At 39.5% G+C, this 16,744-nt stretch overlaps 2 long non-coding RNA genes across 2 annotated transcripts; both read right to left on the reverse strand.

Moving 5' to 3' along the window:
- Nucleotides 1-2,670: 2,670 nt before the first annotated feature.
- On the reverse strand, nucleotides 2,671-11,396 carry LOC135097303 (uncharacterized). Its single transcript, XR_010265583.1, has 2 exons — nucleotides 10,058-11,396; nucleotides 2,671-4,887 (listed from the first exon to the last, which is right to left on the reverse strand). It is a non-coding gene; the product is annotated as an uncharacterized LOC135097303 (long non-coding RNA).
- A 977-nt stretch (nucleotides 11,397-12,373) lies between these two features.
- On the reverse strand, nucleotides 12,374-14,867 carry LOC135097304 (uncharacterized). The gene is made up of 4 exons (XR_010265584.1): nucleotides 13,562-14,867; nucleotides 13,221-13,466; nucleotides 13,040-13,117; nucleotides 12,374-12,444 (listed from the first exon to the last, which is right to left on the reverse strand). It is a non-coding gene; the product is annotated as an uncharacterized LOC135097304 (long non-coding RNA).
- Nucleotides 14,868-16,744: the final 1,877 nt, after the last annotated feature.

The raw sequence follows: 16,744 nt of genomic DNA on the forward strand, positions 1-16,744 counted from the left end.
CACACACACACACACACACACACACACACACAGTAGCAAGTTGGAGGTGTCCCCGAGGCACCACGGAGAGCCCTTCACTCCAGCAGGGGAGCGTGTTACCACTGCTGTGGGAATGAGGTGGCCGGGAAACACCCTGGCTACTGCATGGGGTTGTGTCACAATTGGTAGTGCTGGACAAATGCCAGTTAGCATTGCACTTTCTACTACTACTCGTATAACCCTCTACGTGTTTTGGCTTTTAGTACTTCATAAAAAGTTTTCTTAGTCTCTATCATTCATTCTCTGCTTTCCCTCTGTCCCTCTTCTCTGTTTTTCTCCTTGTATCCTTTTCATCGCTCTCTCACTTTGCCATTCTCGTGCTTTTCTCTTTCCTCATGTGTTTTTTTTCCTCCTCCTCCTCCTCCTCAAGTGGCTGTTCAAGAACCCGTCTTGACTCGGGAGCTGTGGTCTGCGCATGCGCAGTGTTCCCTAGTAACGCGTCCCTGGCAACGCAGTTTTGCCTTCTCAATCTGACGATGGCTGTACACAACTAACGATAATCATGGCTGAATACAGTGATGCTTCTGTTGTCAAGGCTCTAACAATAAGTGATATTGATAAAATGAAAAATGCCCAGTTAAAACAAGCCTTGTCTGCTCTCATAAATGAACCAAGAGATGAGGAGCCATCAAACAGAATCCTTCTGGAAGAGCTTCGAAGCCTCAGAGTAGCAGCAGCAGAGGTGGCATCACTGAATCAAGAGAAGTTCAGACTCTGACTGACAAATTCAGAACTGCTTTTGACATGATCCATCAACAACAGCGATTCCTAGAGTCATTAGATGCTAAGGAAATACAACAGAGTCTCATCATAACAGGCCCACCAGAGGATAGAGATGATCTTGGTGCAACTGACGATGAGAAAGTAATGAATGTGATGAACGCGGTAAGCCCTACCGAAGCAGTTGATCGAACCGGATAGATTGTGAGGCGACTGGCACAACAGAATGAAAGGAAAATGAGACCGATTCACGTCACTGTTGGCGACCAAAATCAAAGAGACAGGATACTTCATGCAGCCAAAAATTTACAGAACGCTGGAGCACAGATGTCGCGAGTGTACATTAAAAAGCACGTCCACCTTGCAATCAGGAGAGAAACTGCTCGTCTGCAGAAGAGGGAGCGAGAAGAGCGAGAGAAAGCTGAGAATGCCGGAGTAAATATCACTTACGATTGGAAGAACCGCGTGCTGCCAAGAGATGGCGTCATTATCGACAGCTTCACTCCTCGTTATTTTTTTGTGTGCAAGCAGAGAGGTGAAGCTTTGTTGGTGGAATATTGCTGGTCTCAAAGACAAGTTACAAGAGCCAAGTATACTGAAGTTTATTCTGGACTTTGACATCGTCTGGATTCTTGAAGCCACAAAATATTACAACGTACAAGTACCGGGATTTAGTGTGTGCCGAAATGTGTCAAGAAGTGGACGCAATAGAGGAGGAGTGGTGATGCTTGGCCAGGATGCACTGATGCAGAGTGTAAAGTAAGTTGACGTGGATGCTGAGGACCAGATATGCCACGGTGGTTTTGTGATGCATTCCAGAACTGAAGTTAGGAGGCGTATATATACCTCCAGATGCCTCCCCTTATTGTCATGATGCTCAGTGCGGAGTACTGACGCAGCACACTGTGGATGCCGGCACCACTGTCGTCATGGGCGATTTCAACGCAACTGTAAGGAGGCAGGACACAGGCAGGTAAACACACAAACATACATACATACATACACAGTTGCCACTTCAAAATAACATAACATTACTAAGAATATATTTGGCAACAATGTACAGTATTCATGCCATCGCCTTCCCCACTATTACTACTACTACTACTACTACTACTACTACTACTACTACAATAAGTGTTAGTACAAATATATGAACATACATGCATACACACTTATAGAGGAGGAGGAGGAGGAGGAGGAGGAGGAGAGAGAGAGAGAGAGAGAGAGAGAGAGAGAGAGAGAGAGAGAGAGAGAGAGAGAGAGAGAGAGAGAGAGAGAGAGAGAGAGAGAGAGAGAGAGAGAGAGAGAGAGAGAGAGAGAGAGAGAGAGAGAGAGAGAGAGAGAGAGAGAGAGAGATGTTAGTAGCCCAATAATAATAATAATAATAATAATAATAATAATAATAATAATAATAATAATAATAATGGTAATATTTCATTAATATATATATATATATATATATATATATATATATATATATATATATATATATATATATATATATATATATATATATATATATATATATATATATATATATATATATATATATATATATATATATATATATATATATATATATATATATATCAATTTTTGCTACACCCTGTAAATAATATTAATCCTATTATTATTATTATTATTATTATTATTATTATTATTATTATTATTATTATTATTGATGTTATTATCATTACTTTTATGATGATGATGATTATTATTATTATTATTATTAGTAGTAGTAGTAGTAGTGTTGCCACCACTGTGTTGTCATGTATGTGTGCACACTGTCTCTAGCCTCTGTGGCGACTATGTGTCGGTGGGCGTAGCTTGGTATCGGAAACGACGATTTTCTTTGTCGATAATCATCACTCACAACATCCTTGTGCAAGTGGGTTATCAAAGTTAGTCTGGCGTGTTGCAGTTTATTTAGAAAATATAAATTGTCTTACAGCTCAACAACAGTGCACTTCTTTACTACTCAATCACACGACAAAGGTTATAAGCAAAGTTATTAAGACTCTTGCGTCTTGATCAGAGTCTAAGTCTTTGAGTAACTCAAGTCAGAGCGACACGGGTTGTGCGTCTGTACTATCTTGGTGAGTGGCTGCTACTCCTCCTAAAAGTGACTTGAGGATTGTCCGAGAGGTGTCGAGGCATACGTCATAGATTTCCATAGCCAATAATATCAAGCAAAATGAATGACGTTTTAATCTCCACCCAATGGGAGGTAAGCCTTTAACAAACTGAATGGGCATAAAACAAACCGGCTGTTTATAGTTAAGCTTGGCTGTTATCAATTCAACGTCCTGTTCACCTCTTGCACAATTCTTCTAATACTAGCGTTAGATTCTCTAACGCGTCTCTAATTTCCTTCTAATTCTACTCTTATATCTATTCTTTTCTTCATGCAAAGTAGTGCCTATTACAGGGCTCGGCAGCTACCGTTTGTCGTCCCGACAAAATTGTTATGCAATAAATTCTATTTACAGTATTTCATGCTTGCTGTTCTTTACATACATATTCTATTTACAATATTACATGCTTGCTGTTCTTTACATACCTATTACAGGGTTACGGCTCGGAAATGTGTTTCATTTCGATGGATGAATTCTTGAGTTTCTTGTACATAAGTATCATTGATATTGTGCTCAATGTGACTATCAAGACAAATGGAAGTACATATATTATATACCACATAGTACCTGTGTGTGTTTTTGACACTTGCTTTACAAGTCTTTTCTTGTTAATCTTTCTGATTTTCAAAGGAGGAGCTCTGTCTGGGAATTTCATAGTAATGTCCTGTAAAACATTTTCTCTATTAAGTACAATAGTCTTTTTCCTATTTGCTACAGTTGTGAGTGTGGGGCTATGAAGTTCACATTGATCTGGTACACGATATAAGCCTTCTATTGATGCTATCTGAGGTTGAAATCCTGGGCATATGACTGATACAGTTGTCTTGTTTGGAAAATATAAGTAGTGAGATTCCTGGATAGTTTCATGACGTGTTATGGGAGTTTCTTCCTTAAAATGACAATTACGTACAATGGATATATTTTTCACCAAGGATGCGGCACATGAGTGACTCAATGCTTCATTGAAAGTAAAATAAGTAGCTGAGCAAATGTACAGGTCTACGTTAGTTTTCTTACAGTTCAATAGATCATCATTTACTATAACACTTTCTTTCAAACCATTTATGGATAGGATGTAATTTGTTGGAGATGTTATATCAGTATCAACTGTTATAATGGAACTATTAAATTTCATTGGGAAAGGAATCAGATTATACATGTGATATTTCAATTCTGATGAAAATGGTATGTCAATGAGTACTCCAGTATCATTTATGAATGAATTAATAATGGGATAATATAGAGCAATATTATTTGAATCAAAGAAAGGTTGAAAATTTCACTCATATTTTGCTTGTTGAGTTATGTTTAGAAGTTGTGATATTGAAAATAATGTGTATGTAACATGTCCAGCATTAGCCATAACTAAGTCTTGAATTAACTGTTCCATTTCAGCATTTAGTTCATTTATCTTAATGTGCAACTGATCCAAGACCATGAAAATTTCCAGGGATTCCTTCAATTTAGAGTTCTCTGTACTTAAGGTTTCTATGCTATTAATCATCTCATCTATGGTAAGTTGTATATCTTCTGTTTCTTCTTGTAAGACATCGATTCTGGACACTGAGTTTTGTAGATTATTTACATTTGAGCGAAGTTCTGCATACAAACCAATATTTGTTACTCCAAGACCTACTAACGATCCGATCGCTATTGCGATACCTACTCCTCTTTTGCTTTTGCTATGTAGGAAGTTATTTTCTATTTTGGTGACCTTCGTCTGTATAGCATCTAATTTCTTCTCTAATCTCACATTGGATATCTCACTAATTATCAATTTGTCTTTTACCATCTGTAACCCATTATTGATATGTCTGACATTTTCTCTTACAACATTTATATTGTCAAATTTCAATAGTACTCTTACTGATTGGTTGACAATGATCATGTCGCCGATTTTCCTTACTAAAGCTCCGGGCCTCACAGGGTCCCAGGCTGTTGCTAGAACTACTATAGCTGAGAACATGCATGCCACTTGTTTCATCTTTACCTGTAAAAAGAATAACAATCTATGTTCAACTCATTTAATATTTCTTCAACATACTCATAAAATTCAGATTCTAATGAGAGTTCATTGGTGCAAATTAATGGCAAAACTTGTTTTCTATGACTTCTTAATTTCTTCCTGTAATCATGGCTTTCGTCGTCTGCTGCGTGGTGACTTGTTTCTGTCTGTGCACTATCAGTTCCTGTTTCTACATTGTTTGTGTCTGTTTCTGTCTTGTCTGTTACTATGCTATTTGTTTCATCACTATCTATGACTGCATATTCACCAAATTCATTCATGTTTGTCTGTTTGAGCTCATCTGCATGGCGTACACTGATATCACCAGTTTCCAAATTTCGTATTGTGAATTTATTTCCACTATCTGGTGCAATGACTTTATACGGACCCTTGAACTTGGGCGAAAGTTTGTTGCTATGTCCTATTGGCGTGTGTAGTTTGACCATGACTATATTTCCTGGCTGTATTTTTATTTCTCGTGCCCTTTTATGTTGTTGTTTTGTTAAGTATTGTGAGTATTGATTCATGTGATTTCTGATACGTTGGTAAATTTCCTTGAATTTATTGATTCTAGTTAGAATGAAATCATCATAGTTATAGACATGACGCGGTGCTGACTCTAGAAGTGAGTACGGTAAATTCTTATCCTCTCCAAAAAGAATATAATGTGGCGTTTCACCTGTGGCTGAATTGATTTGTGTGTTCAAAGCACATGTGACGTGTGGGATCCATGTGTCCCATGTAATGCTGTGTGGATTTATCAATGTACGTAGACAAGTGATGACTTTTCTATTAAGTCTTTCCACAACTCCGTTACTTTCCGGTTTGTAGGCGTGTACATTTATTTTCTTTATGTTGAAAATGCGACATATTTCTGCTAGAATAGCGTTATTAAATTCAGGACCATTGTCAGTGATGATAGTTTTTGGGGTTGTGTATGGATATGTTACTTTTTCAAATATAGTTGTAGCGATTGTCTCTGCTTTCTTGTTCTGTATTGGCTGTAAAATGCAAAATCTGGAGAAGTAATCGATGATTACTAGTAAATATTTAAATCCATTTTCAGATAGGGGCAACTCCAAGGTATCAAGGTGAATTCTATCCCACGGTTTCTCAGGAATTGGGTAATTCAACATTGGTGCTGGTGTGCGTGTGTGTCCTTTTGTTTCTGCGCAAACGTTACAATTATCTATATGATTGTAGATTTGTTTTCTCATGTCTGTCCAATAGTATTTAAGTTGTGCTTGTCTATAAGCCTTTTCTTTTCCTGGGTGAGAACTAGTTGCACAATCATGAATGAAGTGCAAGACATTTGGTACCAACTCTTTGGGTATAACTAACTGTTTCACTTTTCCACGTGATACTCCTTTGCATGTTATTTCGGTATTGCGGTATAGCAATCCATTACGTAATTGGAATTCCGATAGTTTATATTTCTTTTGTAGTATCTGTGCTTCTCTGTCTGTATTACCTTCAAGGTGCTCTATTATTTGCTTCAAAGTGTCATCTTTTCTTTGTTCTGAGTATACAAGTTCATTGTCTAATGTGGTTAGTTCTTGGATACTGCATACTACACTATTTACTTCTCCGTGTGAGACTATGTTTCGTGATAGAGCATCGGCTGCTGTATTTTTCTTTCCTGGTATGTATTCAAAGTTTATTTCATAATTCTGCAGTGTCACAAACCAACGTGCTAAGCGTCCTCTTAAATTCTTGTGTTTAAACAGATTCTGAATTGCGGTGTGGTCTGTCCACACTCTAATCTTGTAACCCAATATGATATCTCTGAAGTGTTCTAGACAATATATCACTGCTAAAGTCTCGCGTTCTGTGATGCTATAATTCTTTTCTGCAGCTGTGCAAAGTCTGGAAGCATATGCAATTGGGTGTGGATTACCATTTCTTTCCTGTAATAGTATTCCTCCTAACCCTATGTCAGAGGCATCTGTACACAAGATGAACTCTTTTGTGTAATCTGGGAAAATCAATACTGGCGAACTTGTGAGCTTGTTTTTCAGTGTTTCAAATGCTTTGGTTTGGGAAGGACCCCAAGAGAATGTAGTATTCTTTTTCAGGAGTGAACTCAATGGTTGTGCTATGTCAGCGTAATTCTTGATAAATTTTCTATAATATCCTGTTAGTCCTAAGAAACTTCTTACTTTTTCAACTGAGGTTGGTTGAGGAAATTGTTTTACGACGTCTACCTTTGACTGTACTGTCCTCAGACCTTGACTGTCTATTTGATGACCTAAGTAAGTTACTTTCTCTTGTAGAAAGCGACATTTTTCCAACTTGATCTTTAATCCTGCTGATACGAGTCTGGTGAAGACTTGGTTTAGTTTGAGGAAGTGTTCTTCTTCTGTTTGTGAAACTATTAAAATGTCATCAAGGAAAACACTAGCAGTCTTCCCAATCAAACCTTGTAGGACATTGTTCATTAATCTCATGTAAGTAAGTGGGCTGTTCGATAATCCGAATGGCATTCTACGAAATTGATAATGTCCTGTTGGTGTAGAAAATGCTGTCAATGGACGTGAAGCTTCATCGAGCTCTATTTGCCAAAATGCAGATTTTATGTCAATTGTGCTAAATAACTTATTTGAAGTGCCTAGACTTCGAAGAACATCAGAAATAACTGGAAGCGGAAGTCTGTCTGGAATTGTTTTCTTGTTGAGTTCCCTGTAATCAATCACTGGTCTCATGGTACCGTCCGGTTTGGGCACAAGTATTAGTGAAAAATTCCACTCACTGTCACTAGGTTCTATGACATCTTGTGACAACATATCTTCAATCAATTTATCAACAGTGGCAAGTTTAGAATGCGGTAGTCTATATGCGGGAACGTAAATAGGCTGTGTTCCTGGCTGGAGTTTGATTTTGTGCTGCAATAGAGTTGTTTTACCCAAGGCTTCTCCTGGCAAAGCAACTGCTGCTTTATGCAGGTGTAGTAAGTGTACTAGTTCTTTCTCAAGATCTGGACGACTAGTGGGAGCGAGGTGTTTCTTTATCTCTTTCTCACTCTGTGAGGATTCTTGTAGCGAAAACACTTGTGCTATTTGTTCATCTTTATCAGAGCTAAGGTCTTGATTATTGATTATTTCTATAGCTTTACTGACTTGGAAACGTCCTAACTCTGTTCCTTTCTTAATAGTTACGTCTGTGTGAAGCGTGTTGATGACAAATACTTCAGATTTACCCCTGTTTGTATGATAAAGACCACTTTCTAAATTTATTCCACGAATACGTGACGACTCGCTTAAGGCAATCGCTGTCACATGGTCACTTATTCCTTTTAGACTAACCTTTACCTTGCAAATAGACTGAGCCTGCAACAGCGTGCACTCTGTTACAGAACCTGAAACAATTTTCAAGGCTTCGGTTGGTGCATGTTGTTTGTTCTTTTGGGTTATCAGTGGGGAATTTGTCTTTTCATGACGTTCCGTAGGAATGCAATTCTCGTCAAGTACTGGTGATGAATTGTTTAAGTACCGCTCTGCCACGTTATTATCTGAGGGAATTGTGTTTACTTCTGTCTTAGGTTGTTGACTAACTGGTGCCAGGACATCTTGGCTGCGGGTGTTAACGAATGGTAGAAACTTGTAAGATATTTTAACTCCTCCCTTCGCAGGGAAGATAGTTATGTCTTCATCTCGCATTGTGTCATATCCAATGAGTAAGTTTCCTGGGAACGCTTGCTGTTCTACCACAACAGCTGTTAATTCAAACATGTAATAGTTCCCAAAAGTTACAGTTATCTGTGTTTCTCCTAAAGGTGTGAGTTTGTTTCCGGTAACTCCATGAATGTTGAATGTGGTTGGCTCAATAATGACCAAACCAGGTTTCGCTTTTCTTAGAAAATCTAGACTGATTAAGTTTATACGTGCTCCTGTGTCTAGAAACATGTGACTGGGTTCATCAAACACTCGTCCGGCTATGAGCGGACCTCCGGAGTTGTCATTTATATAGATAACTTCCTTTACTTCCTGGCTTTTATCTAAGTTGGAGTACCATGGCTGTGCTTTGGATTCTTTTATTTCCTGGTTTTGATATGAAATGTGGCGAGTTGACCTTCTGTTGGCTACTGATGAAGTGACTAAGTTGTACTGTTTTTCTCTTTTTGGCCATTGCGAAAATCCTGACTTCTAGCACGACAGTCTGCTGTCCTGTGCCCAATTCTGTGATGATAAGTACACCAAGGAGGATTTCTACATACTGATTCTTTGTGACCTTTATACTGACAGTTGGAACAGGTGATATTAGCGTAGCAGTCCCTTGCAGAGTGTCCAAATTTGTGGCAATTGTAACATTCAATTGTTTGTCTTTGTCTAGAAGGACTCCTACCATTATAAGGTGTTGTGGTTCTAGATTGTGATCGTCCTTGCCTTTGTGTGGTTGGTGTGCGTGAGTCTGAGCTAGCAGCTAACACATATGTACTGCAAGTAGGATCTATTTCTGCATAGCCTTTGAGTAGGCAATCTACCTCACCTAACTGTATGTTTGGTTTGATGTCTTTATAGAGTCTTTCCTGTACTACACCCTTGTTTGATTTGACAATTTGTGCAAGCATCATAACGAGAGCCATGTTTTTCAAGGAAATTTGTTTGGGTTCATTTTTCACAGACCAATCTGAGCTTTCAAAGATTGCTTCGATGTCTCTTGCTTGTGTATCCAACCTTGAAATGAATGCTGTTTGTGTCTCGTTTTGTTCTGGAGCTATTTTCAGAAACTTGACCATGGCGCGTATTGGATCTCTATCGCTTTTTGTTGTGAAGTGCTTTTTAAAAGCTTTGATGTACTCATCAAATGTTTTGATGTTGTCTAAATGTGAATATACTATGACGTGACGAGCTGTGCCCTTAACAGCGTCAATGTGTTCTTTGAAACATTCTATTTTTAAGTTATCCTCAACAATACCTTTGTTTTTGATCAAAGTTTCTATTCTTTTGACATACTGATTTAAATCAATAGTATCAGGTTCTCCACTGAATTTTGGGATATCAGCAACAGTGGTGATGATTGAATGTTTTACTACGTTAGCGTTTGTCATGGTGGAGTTTCTACTTTCACGTAAAGCTCGTAAACTGCGAGTAAAGATAGGACTAGTTCGACTTGAAACTTGACTAGGTAGTGGCATACATGTGTACAATTTACATACCTTGTCCTATGATGATGGGTAGTGTGTGTGATAATGTTGGGAGACGCTCTACAATAAGGCAGTTATACTCAATGTTTCTTCGTGCTCAGTCATTCCTCAGGCATACACAAACTGTTGGTGCACTGGGTATTAGATAAAGTATTACATGAATATAATTACATTAATGATTGACAGGTTGAATACTGTTACCAAAGTATAGACAAGTGAGTAGCGATGTCCTCTTGAGCGGCGGCTGCTAGTGGCGGCGTGCTGTGGCTGATGGCTGTGTGCAGCGGCTGCTGGTGGCGGCGTGCTGTGGCTGATGGCTGTGTGCGGCGGCTGCTGGGGCGGCGCTGATCCTGCTCTCGTCTCTGGCTGCGGTTTCCTCTTCTAAGTCTCTTCTTAGTATTTAGATATTGGTCTCGTTGTTTGGTGGTATTAATTGAGAGTTACTCTTGAGTTTGATCGTGTGAGTAGTGGCTCGGGAGTGTGATGAGGTGTGGCGCGGTGCTGCGCGGTGCGGGACTTGTGCACACTTGTGGGGTTGACCTTGACTCACTGTGTTGGCTGGGGAAGCGTTATTGCTGTTGTTTCCGTTGCTGCTGTTTGTTTTTAATGTTTGTAAACTCTTCTTACTCTTCGGAGGTTGTTTAGGCTTCAGAATCCCAATAAGCTGAACACCACTGTGTTGCCACCACTGTGTTGTCATGTATGTGTGCACACTGTCTCTAGCCTCTGTGGCGACTATGTGTCGGTGGGCGTAGCTTGGTATCGGAAACGACGATTTTCTTTGTCGATAATCATCACTCACAACATCCTTGTGCAAGTGGGTTATCAAAGTTAGTCTGGCGTGTTGCAGTTTATTTAGAAAATATAAATTGTCTTACAGCTCAACAACAGTGCACTTCTTTACTACTCAATCACACGACAAAGGTTATAAGCAAAGTTATTAAGACTCTTGCGTCTTGATCAGAGTCTAAGTCTTTTAGTAACTCAAGTCAGAGCGACACGGGTTGTGCGTCTGTACTATCTTGGTGAGTGGCTGCTACTCCTGCTAAAAGTGACTTGAGGATTGTCCGAGAGGTGTCGAGGCATACGTCATAGATTTCCATAGCCAATAATATCAAGCAAAATGAATGACGTTTTAATCTCCACCCAATGGGAGGTAAGCCTTTAACAAGCTGAATGGGCATAAAACAAACCGGCTGTTTATAGTTAAGCTTGGCTGTTATCAATTCAACGTCCTGTTCACCTCTTGCACAATTCTTCTAATACTAGCGTTAGATTCTCTAACGCGTCTCTAATTTCCTTCTAATTCTACTCTTATATCTATTCTTTTCTTCATGCAAAGTAGTGCCTATTACAGTAGTAGTAGTAGTAGTAGTAGTAGTAGTAGTAGCAGTAGCAGCAGCAGCAGTAGTAGTAGTAGTAGTGGTAGTAGTAGTAGTAGTAGCAGTAGTAGTAGTAGTAGTAGTAGTATCATAATTATTGTCATTATTATTACTTTTATGAGTAATAGTAGTAGTAGTAAACAAACTTACACACACACACACACACACACACACACGAGCATGGAGAAGATCAGGTCACACAGGCTCAGGTCAGGTCTCTCACCACTGACTGTTTCATAAAGCCACAGTGATGGTTTGCAAGGTTCTCAAAAGTGTTTCTCCTGTCACTAATGCAGAAATGTTGTTAATCTGTCACTACAACCTTAAAAAAAATAAAAAACCCTTACAACTTCAACTAGAACCTTTTATAAGAGTGTTTCTCCTGTCAATAATGCAGAAATGTTTTTAATCTGTCACTACAACCTTAAAAAAATAAAAATAAAAAAAAACTTTACTAGAGTCTTTTAAAAATGTTTTTCCTGTCAGTAATGCAGATGTTGTTAATATGTCACCTCAACCCTGAAAACACCCTTAAAAACCTTACATCTTCGACTAGAGCTTTTTTAAAAGAGTGTTTCTCCTGTCAGTAATGCAGAAATATTGTTAATCTGTTACTGGAACCTTAAAAACATCCTTAAAAACCTGCATCATTTCAACTAGAGCCTTTTAAAAGAGTGTTTCTCCTGTTGTTAATCTATCACTAGAGCCTTAAGAACACCCTTAAAAACCCTTACAACTTCAACTAGAGCCTTTTAAAAGAGCATTCCTCCTATTTCTCCTTCAAGTTCACCTACAGTCCCTCCTCCCCCTATCTCTCTCTCTCTCTCTCTCTCTCTCTCTCTCTCTCTCTCTCTCTCTCTCTCTCTCTCTCTCTCTCTCTCTCCACACAGTCCACAGCGACACGCTGGATTGGTTGACAAGCCTGCAGTAGCTGTCAACCAGGTCTGCTAAGCTCTCTGCTGCGCCAATGGAGGGGCAGGTGATGGTGATGGTGAGGGCTTCTGTAGTACCTGCTACCTGCAACATAAGCCTGGGGTAGTGGTGGTGGTGGTGGTGGTGGTGGCGGTGATTAGAGGAGAAGAAAGAGGAAGGATTTGATGAGGACGGTAATTGTAGTAGTAGTAGCAGCAGTAGTAATAGTAGTGAGAGACCCCACCCACACCTCTCTCGCTTCTTCTCATCTCTCTCTCCCTCCCGGTCCTTTTCCCATTTAAATCCGTCACCTACCCACTTCCCCCCCCCCCCCCTCTCTCTCTCTCTCTCTCTCTCTCTCTCTCTCTCTCTCTCTCTCTCTCTCTCTCTCTCTCTCTCTCTCTCTCTTTCACCGTCACTCACTATCGTCATCACTCTCACCTTAAACTGCACCAGAGCCTTCCTGTGTTGCTCGCAGCTGCTCTGTAAGGTCTCCACGCTCTAAATCTGCTCAAAGTTTGCCATGTGTTGTGCTTGGAGTAGTAGTAGTAGTAGTAGTAGTAGTAGTAGTAGTAGTAGTAGTAGTAGTAGTAGTAGTAGGGTTAGTAGTAGTAGTAGTAGTAGTAGTAGTAGTAGTAGTAGTAGTAGTAGTAGTAGTAGTAGTAGTAGTAGTGACAGTAGTAGTAGTAGTGGTACTTACGGCAGAGGCAGAATCTGTCCAGTAGGAAATACCAACACTTGGGCCGACAAGCAGAGTGACAGGAATAGACCAACCACACTGAAAATAGTAGTAGTAGTAGTAGTAGTAGTAGTAGTAGTAGTAAGTATCGACAGTACTACAAGACTCACATACAAACACTTCAGTAACACTTAACACTTACGCCGAGTGCACAGCGGAAGTTTTCGATGTCAAACTTTCCAACTTTTCCCAAAATCTCGAGGCACTTGAAGTGAGATTCGTAATCGAAGAACGCCGAGAATTTCTTAAAGTTTCCCTGCAAAGCCTTACGTAACGTTTTCTGTTTGGTGGTGTTGATGATGTAGGCCGGTAGGAATTCATGTAGACCGACTTCCTTCTCCGGCTGCTCAAGATTTGACTTCTTGTCCATCGCGCATCCGTTCATCCGCTGCGGAGAAAACGGGGGTGTTAGTTTTGCCGTCGCAGGGGGTACCGCTCAGATTTCAAGGGGGACCTAAATCGTGTTGTTTTCCGCAGTTTTACCTTAAAGACTCGCTTGATTTCGATGCAAACGAGCTGGATGGCTGTGTCGAAATCCATGCCTTCTGCCGCCCTGCTTTCATCCTCCAGGTAGTCACTTTTAACCTGGAAATAGTCATAATAGTAGTAGTAATAGGGATAGTATAGATCACTCTCCCTGAAAATTAAAGACGAGGTTTGCTTTGGGAGTACAGGGGTCTTAACCCTTTACTGTCGAAGAGGACAAATATGTCCTCCTTGGAATACATGGTTTTAACTCTGCGGATGTCAAGTATCAGAGTTCGCTCGCCGGTCAGGACATACAAGTCCCGTTTCAGCTTTCGATCGGCACCTTTGTTTACACTGGAATGGTTGCCGCTTCTCGGATGAACCAGGACACTGAGAGCAGGTGGATGCGTGCCGGAGGTTGCGCAAAGCAGCCACTTTCACTGCATCATGGATGTATCCCCAGGTAAAGCACAATTATGACAAAATTTGCTGTGATAAACGCACACCTAAAGATCATATTTACATCCCAAAAATCCTCATATCACCCTTTGCCAAACATCTGTAGTGCTTGTTTAAAGGTGACATTTCTGTCCTATCAGGCAAATGAATACTATTATATAAATGAGTAATATTTTCGTCTTTGTTATACTACCGATATATTTTTGCAGTGACATGCAAATAGTTTTGTTATATATTAAACTTGGTTTGATTTACACTATAACACCATAGATGTGTAATGAATTAAAAACAATGAGTGACAAGTAAATATTCTTGCAGGACCCTCTCGTTGCTGCAGTACTACTGCATTCTGCGGACAAAATAAAAGTTCCAACACCACCGAAAGGCTGGTGGAAACATTGTTAGCTGCCAGTGATGCCGAAGTTAGCGGGGATGAGTGTTATGAAGTGGGTGAAGGAAATAAAATCAAATCTGCATTTTGTTGACAACACGACACTAGACAAAACTGACAAAATATGCAAGGTGAGACCTCTAGTTAACCACCTACAGGAGAAGTTTCCACAAATCCCCACGACAGAAAACCTGTGTGTAGATGAGCAAATGGTCCCTTCCAAGGTCAGTCATGTATAACAGCATTGTGAAGAGAATAAGGAAGTGAAAGGACGATATGAAGAGAGAGGTAAACATTCAAGAAATAAAAAAAACTCATAAATGGGGTTATAAGATATTTGTGTTGGCAGACAGCATGGGTGTGGTGTGTGATTTTATGCCTTATACTAGAAAAATTCAAGCTGTTGGCAAGCCTGATGTTCCAGATCTCAAACCAATCTCGAATGCAGTACTGCATCTTGCTGAAAGTATACCGAGCATGAATAATCACAGACTACTTTGACAGTTGGTTCACATCTGTGCCCCTCCTTGAACATCTAGCCTCGAGGGGAATATGGTGTTCTGGCACAGTGCAGGCAAGGAGGCTAGAAGGTTTGATGTTCAAGTCAGAGACAACTTCCAGCTCAAGGTACAGGTTGTCATGATGAATGGGAAACGAAAACTGGGGACACTAAAATTTCAGGTGTCAAGTGGATGGATACCAAGTCAGTGTGTCTTGTATCATCATTTACAACATCATGGCCAACAGAGAAATGTTCCAGGCACGACAAGAACACTAAAGACAGAGTTGAAACCCCCACGCCCAATATTGTAGCAGATTGTAACAAACATATGGCAGGTGTTGATTTGTGTGACCAATTGCTTGCTTACAACCTTCAAAGCAAGGAAATACTATCAGAGGCTTGTATTTCACTTACTTGACATGACTGTGGTAAACTGTTGGTTACAGTACAGACGATCAGCAACTGCTGTGGGAGTGAGTCCCTTCTCGTAAGCAGAATAGTCTCTGTGAGTTCAGGCTAAGACTATCAAGGTCCCTGATGTGTGGTGGAAAGATGTGACAAGTAAAAGAGGAAGACCTTCAAATGCTGTGGACAGTGCCTTTGCTCAGAAGAGGAAAACTGGGAGAGCCACCAAGAAAATTCCAGAAAAAGACACACGGCAAGACAATGTTGGGCATTTCCTTGCTTTCAGTGCAAATAGGGGCACATGCAAGTTGCCAGGCTGTAAGGGAAAAGTACAAATGTATTGTATGTAATGCAAAGTTCACCTGTGCTGTGATGCAAGAAGGAACTGCTTCTATGATTTCCATGCAACATGAGGCGGCACACAAGGGTTGTGCAAAATAAAAAAAAATAAAAAAAAAGGAACAATTCTTCGAAGTCAATTTATGGATTTTTTTTTTTCATTAATCAGAGATGAGATATTATCACATGAATGCTCAGTACAAACATGAAAAGTCATTCACATTTTTTTTTCTTTCATATAAGGTTTAAAAGTTTAAGAAATCCTGAACTCATTGGTAATACTACTGAGACCATAAATTTGTCATACGCCTAAATGAAGATTTATGTCCCTTTATGGATTTTATTTGTAATTAACCAATACAAATGAATAAAACGCACCTGTATGTTTATTTTTGCCTTAAGAGAAGGATAATGAAATGAAAGATTTTTCTTACAGCTGGAAAATATTTCAGGCAGTAAAGGGTTAAAACTACTATTACCATTATTACTATTATTATTACTGTCACTACTTCTGCTACCATCATAGTACAGTATTGAGTCACAAGTACTAATAGTGTAAAAAGCATTGATAAGGATTTAAACAGCGTTGTGAAGAGAATAAGGAAGTGAAAGGAGGATATGAAGAGAGATAAACATCATACGTCTGGCAGCGTACCTCAGTGATGGGTAGGGTGGCCACCACTCTCTCTCTCTCTCTCTCTCTCTCTCTCTCTCTCTCTCTCTCTCTCTCTCTCTCTCTCTCTACAAGCTTATTACTAAAGGGATGACTGGTGCAAATAGTTACCAAGGCTTCAATATGCGAATGTAAGAAATAATATGATTTGGTAGATAATGAATGAGTGAAAGAGTTTGCTACTGACTCACAGGTGGAAAAGGAAATTATTAAAGCCAAAGATGAGCTACAGAAAATACTGAGAAATAAAGAATTAGAGAAAAAAAAAAACAATTAGAGGAAGAAATGAACATGATAGTGCTGCTGAATGCAATAAAATGAGAAAATACTTGGAAAAAATTAAGAATTAGGAAAAATTAATATGATAGTGAAGATGAATGCACTAAAATGAGAAAAATACAAGGAAAAAATGAAGAATTAGAGAAAAAA

This window comes from Scylla paramamosain, unplaced genomic scaffold (assembly GCF_035594125.1).
Source record: "Scylla paramamosain isolate STU-SP2022 unplaced genomic scaffold, ASM3559412v1 Contig17, whole genome shotgun sequence".
Classification (NCBI taxonomy): Eukaryota; Metazoa; Arthropoda; class Malacostraca; order Decapoda; family Portunidae; genus Scylla; species Scylla paramamosain.